Genomic DNA, 9,698 nt, shown 5'->3' with positions numbered 1-9,698 from the left:
AACCTGTTTCTATACATTGATATTGGTTCTATTCATAGGAGTTTTATAGAATTGTTTACTTATTCATTTATTTTTAATATTCTTTTTTTAAATTTTGAGTTCTGCATTCTTCTCCCTCCAACTCCTATCGATTGAGAAGCCAGGCAATATAATATCAATTTTACATGTTAAGTCATCCAAAACATATTTCCATATAAGCCATGTTGCCAAAAAAAACAGCATGGAAAATAAAGTGAAAAAATATGCTTCCATCTGTACTCAGAGTTCATCAATTCTCGCTTTGAAGATTGGTAGCATTTTTTATCACAAGACCTTTAGAGTTGCGTCAGATCATTTTATTGATCGGAGTAGCTAAATCTTTCACAATTGATCACTGTTACAATATTGCTAGGACTATGTACAATGTTCCCAGATTTTTCTAAAACTATCCCCTTTATAATATTGTGCAATAACATAGTATTCCATCCCAATCCTATACTATAACTTATTCAGCTATTACCCAAATGACAAGCAAAGGGTGAAAAGAACATACTTTTCAGAGTATAGTATATAACCCAAGACAACATTCCAAATTTAGTCTGTTCAATACAGCTTAGAGTGAAATGAAATTTTCCTTTGATCTGAACACCATTCTTCTATTAATGAAATCTAAAGTTAGATGATTTTTCCAGACGTTGTGTTAGTGCTAGCTTTTATTTAGTTTAATCCATTCAATCCCAAGATCTTTTTTTTCACATGAATCACTTTTAATCAGACCACAACCACTCACTTATACTGAAATAATTGGTTGTTTAAAAATTTAAATTCAGAACTTTACATCTATAGCTCTGTTAAAGTTCATAACCTCTAGTAAGCAGAACCAGGAGCACATTTTACACAGTAACAGTAAGAATATGGAAAGATAGACTTAGTTCTTCTCAGCAATGCCATGACTCAAGACAATTCCAATAGACTTGTGAAAAATGCCATGCACATCCAGAGAGAGAATTATGGAAACTGAATATGGATCAAAACATAATATTTTCACCTTTTTTGTTTGTTTACTTTTTCTCTCTTGTGTTTTTCCTCCTTTTGATATAATTTTTCTTGCAAAACATGACAAATATGGAAATATGTTTAAAATTATTGTACATGTATAACCTAGATCAGATTGTTTGCTGTCTTAGGAAGAGGTGAGATGCAGAAGGAAAGAGGAAAAAAGTACAATGCAAAATCTTACAAAAATGAATATTGAAACCTATCTTTACATGTATTTGGAAAAAATAAAATACTATTGAGAAAAATAAGTAAACAAAGGCCATATCCTCCCATAAGGTTCTCCACAAGCTTCATTGTATGTTATGTACTCATCAATGTAAAAACTCCTTCCTTCCTCCAAGCAGGCTCCACTGTGCAGCTGCAGTTCTCAGAGCATTTCTACCTCCCCACTGTACCAATATGAATACTGTTGACTTCATGGTCCTGCAGCCTCTTAATTACCAAGGCATAAGCAGAGTGCATCAAGTTGACAGGGGCACTAAGAAGGTGATGAGCCAGCCATGGGATGAGGAATAGTTACTTTCCATTGTTCTGGGGAGAAGGAAGTAGACTTGGAGCTTCAAAGTGCAAAAGCTGTTTTTAAAATATGGAGGAAAAAAATCAGGCATGAAGTGTTCCTGAATCATTCTGGAAGCTGCCAGGGTAATTAGAGAATGGAAAGATGAAATAGCTATTGTGGAGACCATCAACAATGACAAATCTATCGTTAAGGCTCAATTAGATATTAATACTTCTTGGCAGTACTTAGAGTATTATGGAGTCTTGGCTGTTTCCATGGCAGGTGAGCCATGTACAGCTGCCTGGTAGATCATTTGGATATACCGACAGGAACCTTTAGGGGTATGTATTGGAATTGGAACATGGGACTACCCTTTCCAGATTGCTAGTTGGAAGTCTGCCTCAGTTTGGCTTATAGTAATGTCATGATCTTTAAGCTTTTGCCCTTCATGCCTGTGTCAGTGTCAGTTCATACTCCTAGGCTTTACAATGTGGCAAGATGGAGTTGCCACAGGCTAGTTTCTATGCCAGCATCATGATGTGGCCACTTTTTTCCACTAGTAGTGTGCCTACTGGCAAGAAGATCATGGAGATATCCTCTAAAATATCAAACCTAAAGTGTCACCCTGGAGCTTGGCAGCAAATCTCCCCTCATCATCTTCTCAGACTGTGTTATAGATAATACTATGAAGGGAGAAATGATGGCCAGCTTTTTCACTCAAGTTGAGGTTTGCTGTAAGAGCACAAGAACATTTGTACAAAGAGAAATTCTAGATAAGTTTACAGAGAAAGTAGTTAAACAATCCTAAAAGATAATGATTGGAGATCTCTTTCTGGAAGACACAAGAATGGGCCTCCTTCATCAACCAACCATATCTGCAATATGTCTTTGGGGTCATTGAACAGGGAAAGAATCTGGGTGCTAACGTATTATCTGATGGTGACATACACTTTTCAGAAGATCCCAGAGTAAAGGATGCATACTACAAGGAATTTTGTGTACTAGGAAATCAAAAATATTCACCTGTGTGCAAAAAGTTATCTTTGATCCAGTCATATCCATTTTTCCCTTTAACACAGAGGTTTTAAACTTGTAGTTGATATCCAGGAGGCTCACCAAGTGGTGGCCAAACTTCAAGCTGAAGCATATTATGTTAACAACTACAACGTTAACCTGGTGAAATTGCCCTTTGGTAGATATAAGATGTCAGCAATTGGCAGACAATGGCTATTTTACAACTGAGTATTATTTACAACGAAAGATGGCTGTGAACTCAAGATGAGTGATATAGAGTTTGTATTCTGATGTGCTGAAGCAAAGATCTGTGAAGACAATAACACGTGATAGAGACACAAGATGCCCACTCTGTCCTCTTTAGGAGAGCAGGAATATCTAGAACTTCAAAAGATTAGATCCATCATCTCTGTTGCTTCTGTTTTAAAATTAGTAAGATGATTATTTTTATTAAATATCCTAATCTCTATCTGTTATTGGAGATAGGTAGCTTAATAAAAAGTAAATAGTCAACTCTCCTGCTTAATACAGCTTTTCATCTACAGTATTGAACATAATTGTTAACAGCAGTCATGTTAAAGATTGCTTCTTTTCAGAGCCATTATGGAAGTCTCTTTGACTTTATTCTTAAGATATCCTCTTCTGGCAAATCCTTAAAAGAAAGTTTTCATATATTAATGTAGGAATGAACAATTCATATTAAACTGAAGCAAATAAACCACAGTGGAATTCCATTATATGAATATCCAGGTTATCTGAATTTAACTGCTTTGGTTGACAGAATTTATTCTATAATGTCTAGGTCTTGACTCATTTTGGGTTATTAATCTCTCTCTATTTATGTTCTCTCCTGTAAATCAGTTTGAGCTGGCTAAGGAATTCTGTTTCAGAATATAAATAAGAGTACTGTGAAATTGGAGAGAGAGTGAAATGCACTTATCTGTCACCAACGTATGCTTTGCAAAGATTATACCTAGATAAATCTTCTAGTTCTATCAGATTTTCCATTACCCCCAAATTTCTATATGGCTAATATGAAATACACACATACTTCTAGCTACTACTGTTTTTTTTTTTAAAACAAGAGTTTTATATAACAAAGATAAATGTAATGGAAAAAAAGAACCAAAAGATCAAAAGAGAGAAGAGACACCATTTTTAATATACATAGTTAGCATTTGGAATTTGAGGAAAATGTATGTTATAACCATATACTAGATATTTTAAAGTCTGTCTTTTATTTTACCTCCTCTGGAAGTATGGAACAATTAAATGTAGTCACTTCCTTTCCTTAACTTGAAGTCATGGAGAAGGAAATTGTTTCTGAAGGGGAACCTGAAACATCTCACCAACATGATCTTCTGAACATAGCATAGCACAAAACTTGGTAGCATCTCTTTCATGTGGGAGAAGCTAAAATGTATAAATCAAGAATCACAAAATGAATAGCCAAATGTATCCAAGATGGAAAACAACTCATCTCTGAACCCCTGCTCAGCTTCTTTCCTTTCAGGTTCTTCCAGAAAAACATCAAAACAATTCCACAATCCGAACTTTCTACAATATCACTAGTTGGTGGGTTCTGGGAAAGTATCTCTCTCATTTCCATGCTTGAATAAGGTCACACAAATACTTTCATATAATTAGCTTTATCCCCTTTTACGAGAATTTTGATGCTGGTTGTGGCATCCAATAAATTAGGTATGTCTGCTGGCTTTGTGTCTTCTTAAAATTGAGAATTATCATTTTTATTTCTTTATCAAATATATTATAAGACTTTTGCCCTGGACAATGGAGAGTTTATATACCATTTATGAAGATGTTACTCAAGTAAATGTGTACTTGACAGTGAACTTAACGGCCAGAGGGTAAAGTGAATACAATGCTAGACCTGACATTAGTAGGATCTAAGTTCAAATCCAGTCTCAGGCACTTAATAATTGTATAACTCTTCCCAAGTCACTTAACCTCTATATGCCTCAATTTCCTAGATTGTAAAATGGAGATAATAATATCTACATTCCAGCATTGTTGTAAGTATAAAATGAGATATTTCTAAAGTGTTTAGAATATTTCCTGACACATTAGGTGCTTAATAAATGTTTCTTTTTGTCCTTCATTGATATGAATGTTACAAATAAAAGAGACATTAGATAAGTGGGGGAAGAAGCACTCAACATACTCTGAGACAAAATACACAAATTCATGCAGAGAGAAGAAAGAATGAACCAGATTCATTCATACAGCTGAAATTAGCACTCATTAACTGACACATTTTTCTATGCTTAAGGCAGTATCCTATAAAGACAAACAGGAATAGTCTAGGATTGATGATCTGACTCAGTTACTGGCCTAATTATTAGGATTCCTCAATGGGGCTCTAAGTATTTTTGAACCAGAGACTTCCTTGTCCACATTTCTTAGACTCTATTAGTTGATATAAATCATCATGGCTCCCTAGAAACTTGCCTATTTAGAACTGTATTCTAGGAATATTGTCTCATCTATGTTTTCCAAGAGAGCAGGAATCCTTGGTTAGAGGATCTATTTTCTCTACTTGTGACTGGAAAAGTAAATAACAAAAGAGAACCAGAAAATTAGTATGAGTTGGTTATTATTTCTTTTCTAAGTATCCACAAATCATTTTAAAATCACTTATTCTGAAATTTTGCAGGGAATCAATGTAAAACTCATCTTCTTTTTACTTTTTGAAAATCATAGCCACTGGGCATAAAAACATAAACCTGCAATTCTTGTCACTAGGAACTTGAAAACTGATGGATCACTTGAACTCTGGATTTCCAGGCTAACTCAGGGCTATAATGCCATTGTGTCCTGCACCAATATGATGAATCCCTAAAGGCAGGAGTGACCAGAAGGCTGCCCTTAGAGGGTAAACCAACTTAGATAAAAAACAGAGCTAGTCACAGCTACTATGGGACATATAAGAAGATTCATATTAATTCTTTGTAAGGTAAACATAAATGGGAAAATAATATATATAATATGTAAAACAAAATAGAAGCAATAATAGCAGTAGAAATTGAAGATGATATAATTTAAAATGACCAATTTTCCATTAGAAGTACTATTTTTGTAGCAATTGAGCAATTCTGGGAACTACATGTTAGTTACTCTTTGTGAATTAATATTCAAGTAAACATATATTGAACACCTACTACATGTAAGGCAATATGATCCTATTGCAATCAAAAGACATTCCTATAGTTCCTAAACAATTCTCCTTCAAAGACTAAAAATATATTTCTCAAAATTAATCTGTCCTTCAGTGAAGACAAATCTTTCAGGACCACTGGAAGTAAAAATTCTCTAAAAAGAGTTGCCTTAAGAAGTTGCCCAAACTAATTTGAACTTAACAAAATCCCACAAAATTTTGGGGGGAAAATCAATGAAACATTTTTGTGTGGCACAAAATCCAACTTGCCTGTCGAAAAATTTGCTAACTGTTGGGAAACCAATTTAATCAATTTTATCTGGTCAAGATAAGACTTTTGAGTTAGCCTGATATAAGTGGAAACACAAATTACTAAAAACACAAAAACGTATCAAATTTTTTTCCACATAATTGGAGCACAACATAAAAAGGGTGGTAATTTTCATTTTTGTTGGCAATAATGTTAAAGATGATGAATTTATTATTTAATAATCTCTGGACTATTTGCAATTTAAATGGTAAATTACCTAATCACAGGAATCTTTGGTAGAATATGTGGTAAAAAGGGTTAGTCCTTCTTCCCTCTAGGACATTTACCATTAATAATGCAGACATAGGCCCCTATATTTGCTTCCCTCTTAAATCCTATTTTTAAATAAAGAAACAATTTTGGGAGGAATCTGGATTATGCCCTTATAGTCCTGGGAATTTTCCTATCTCCTTTCCTCCATCCTAACCCCACTTTCAAGAATCTCCTCTTCCCCAAATTCCAGGCTCCAGTAGTATACCAAATAAGCCTCTTATAGGCAGTCACTCATAACCAATCAGATCAACCAAGTTGTTCTACTAACTTCTGTTCTACAGAACAAGCTGTTCTACTAACAGAATTTCAATTTACTTAAGTCTGAAGCAAATATTATCCTTGCAACCTGGGACTGATTCCCCCCCTTCAACCCAGGTGCCATTTCGCTTTGCAGCCTCTCACTGTTCTTTTGAATATGTAGCTTCGAAGGCACATTTTATATACAGAAGAAGAAAAAAATCCAACAAAGCCTTTATAATTGTTGATTGATCCAAAATTTGAGGTTTCTTCTAAGGTTCTTTTGTGTAAAATAAGGGCATTACCAAGACATCTACAATTCCTTAAGAATGCACAATCCCATTAAATAACTCCCATATGGAATGATATCCTGAAAACAATCATGTTAGATATTAGTCAAAATGGAATGTTTTAGCCAATAGGTCATAGAGTCATCTTTCCCCTTCATTTCACATCTTCCAACTTAGAACATTTTTCTTTACTTTATCATAGAAAAGGAGGGAAGGTGTTCCTTTTATCCCTAAGCTATACTGTGTCTTGAGCTATTTACATAGCACCAGGAACTAAGCATCCCTATTCACAAGCTATAAAGAAAAGCCAATTGATTATATTCAATTGATCAATCTTACTAGGAAGATGCTAAAGTTTTAAGAAGGGTCTCAGAGGTCAAAGGGACAATATAAAGAGACTGAGAGACTGAAAAACTAATGCCAGGAAGGTAATAAAGGAGACTTAGGAGAATATTAATCAGAAAAATGCTACACTTTTTTTTTAAACTACAAACTGGGAAATACAGATATTCTTTTGTTGTGATAGGGAAATCCTATGATCATATTTGGCTTCAGCACAAAACCCTATTTTCCAGGGATTCCAACTTTCAAAAAAATTATAATAGTTAATCAGCTCTGTCTTCACAGTCTTTGCCCAATATTAACCCTTACTAGGCAGGCATCTTTGAATCCTCTCCATCATCATCCCTGTCTCTTAAGGCAGAGTTGGATGGAGTGGTTAGAGGGGGGTAAAGGAGACAGAATAATATAATTGACCTGAAACTGAGGATTCTAATTCAGCCTGTCATTGCAAACATGATTTGAGGCAATCTAGATTCACTCAAGGCTCAAATTGGAATAATGTACAGTTCTGCTTGTCATCATTGCTTACCAAGGACTCGCTGCCTCCACTGGAGCCATTGACAATTATAGCACTATCACAGCCACAATCTTCTGGAGACAGATTCCCTGAGGCAGAGACTGTCAGTTCAGACTGGAGACAGTTTAGTCTTTCTTGTGTGCTCAGGCAACATTCAGTAGATAACTAAAGACGAGTCATGAGGGAAATGCTAGTGAATTTGTACATCATCCTGACACTTCAAAAACTTGCATCATTTGGACCCTCCCAGGAATTCATGACAAATTTTGATTGCCCTGTTAAAAGAATAAGAACGTAGCTTTCATATATATATATATATATATATATATATATATATATATATATATATATATATATATGTATACATATACATATACATATACATATATATATGTATATGTATACATATATATATATATAAATGTGCTTATCTTCACAGTATTCCTGAGAGCTAGGTAGGACCAGTATTCTTATGCCCATTTTACAGATAGAGAAGACAGGTTCAAAGTAAAAGAAGAGATAATATTCACATATATATCATAGGCTCATAGATTGGAGCTTTAGTGTTGATCTAATTTCAGTCTCTATATTTTGTAGACGAAGATTGAGATACAAAGTAGTTATAAGTGGCTGATCATATAGATAATAGTGCACTTTATAAGTACTTACTCTGTGCCAAGCTTTGCATGTTAGGGATGCAAATATAAAATCAAACAAGACACTCTCTATTCTCAAGGAGTTTACAATTAATGAAGAAAGAGAAAACATAAAGGAGATTTGGGAAGACAGAAATATTTAGGAAGTAGCAATTAGGCCTGATTCCAGGCAAGAAAAAATGAAAGTTCACTTACAGGGGAAGGAATGGACCCAGGGCTGGAGTCCAAGGTTGGAGAGTTGAGAACTAATGGAATTCTTTTCTTCTCTTTCTATATTACCTCATTTGGTGATTTCATCAGCTTTCATGGATTTACTTACCATATCTATGCTGATGATTCTTAAATCTGCCTATCCTCTAGCCTCCAATCTCTAACTGTTTTTTAGAGATCTCAAACTGAACTCAACATGTCCAAAATTAAATTCATTCTTTCTCATTAAACACCCCCCAACCCTTCCTAACTTCCTTTTCACTTTATTCTCCACTTTTCACTCTCTAATCCAGTAACACTAGCCACCTGGCTGCTCCACCTAAGACATTCCATCTTTTAACTCTAGGCATCTTTTCTTGCTGTTCTTCATGTATGAAATGCTCTCCTTTGTCATCTCTGTCTTCCCTGGTTTTCCTCATGTCGCAGCTTATTGCCTTTTCTTTCTTATTTATTTCCTATCTATCCTATACAGTATTACTTGTATGTATTTGTATTCTTGTCTACCTCTATTAGATTGTGAGCTTCTTGAAGACGATAATCTTTTGCTTCTTTTTAGGTCTCCACCACTCAAGTACAATGCTTGACAAATAGTAGATGCTGATAAATGTTTACTATTTAACTGAGGTGAGGATAATAGCCTGATTATTGGCAGCATGGTGAAGAATAAGGTTCCAAGCAGAGATTTCACTGTACAGGTAGTAAGGGGAGGAAAAAAAGATTTTAGCTGAAGTGACTTGACTATAAATATGGAATTTTTCATCTACACCACACTACTTTCTGATTCTAAATCCAATGTTCTTGCCTCTACTTTGCCACGGTCATATCTAACTGTAAGAGGACAAGATGTTTCCTCTCACTGCTCTCTTTTACCCCACTACCTTGAAAAGCAAAAAAAGGAGATAGAAACAATCAGTAAATGAATGAAATCACAGGTTGCCACAAAGTAACAATTATGATAATAATAGCAACAATATAAATAATTAATAATTAGCATCTATATAGTGCTTTATAAGTGCTTTACAGGCATTATTTCTTTTATTCTCACAGTAACCTTAGCAGGTATATGTTATAGTTATACCCATCTTACAGATAAGAAAATTAAAGTATCCAGAGGTTAAATAACTGATCCAGCCCAGC

General features: G+C 34.6%; 1 pseudogene; it reads left to right on the top strand.

Annotated features, from left to right (window-relative positions):
• The first annotated feature begins 1,437 nt into the window (after nt 1-1,437).
• Nucleotides 1,438-2,819, top strand: LOC141562038 (4-trimethylaminobutyraldehyde dehydrogenase pseudogene; annotated as a pseudogene).
• Nucleotides 2,820-9,698: the final 6,879 nt, after the last annotated feature.

Source organism: Sminthopsis crassicaudata, chromosome 3 (assembly GCF_048593235.1).
Source record: "Sminthopsis crassicaudata isolate SCR6 chromosome 3, ASM4859323v1, whole genome shotgun sequence".
Lineage (NCBI taxonomy): Eukaryota > Metazoa > Chordata > Mammalia > Dasyuromorphia > Dasyuridae > Sminthopsis > Sminthopsis crassicaudata.
The sequence above is the reverse complement of the archived record's forward strand: the minus strand, read 5'-3'. Positions and strand labels throughout refer to the sequence as shown.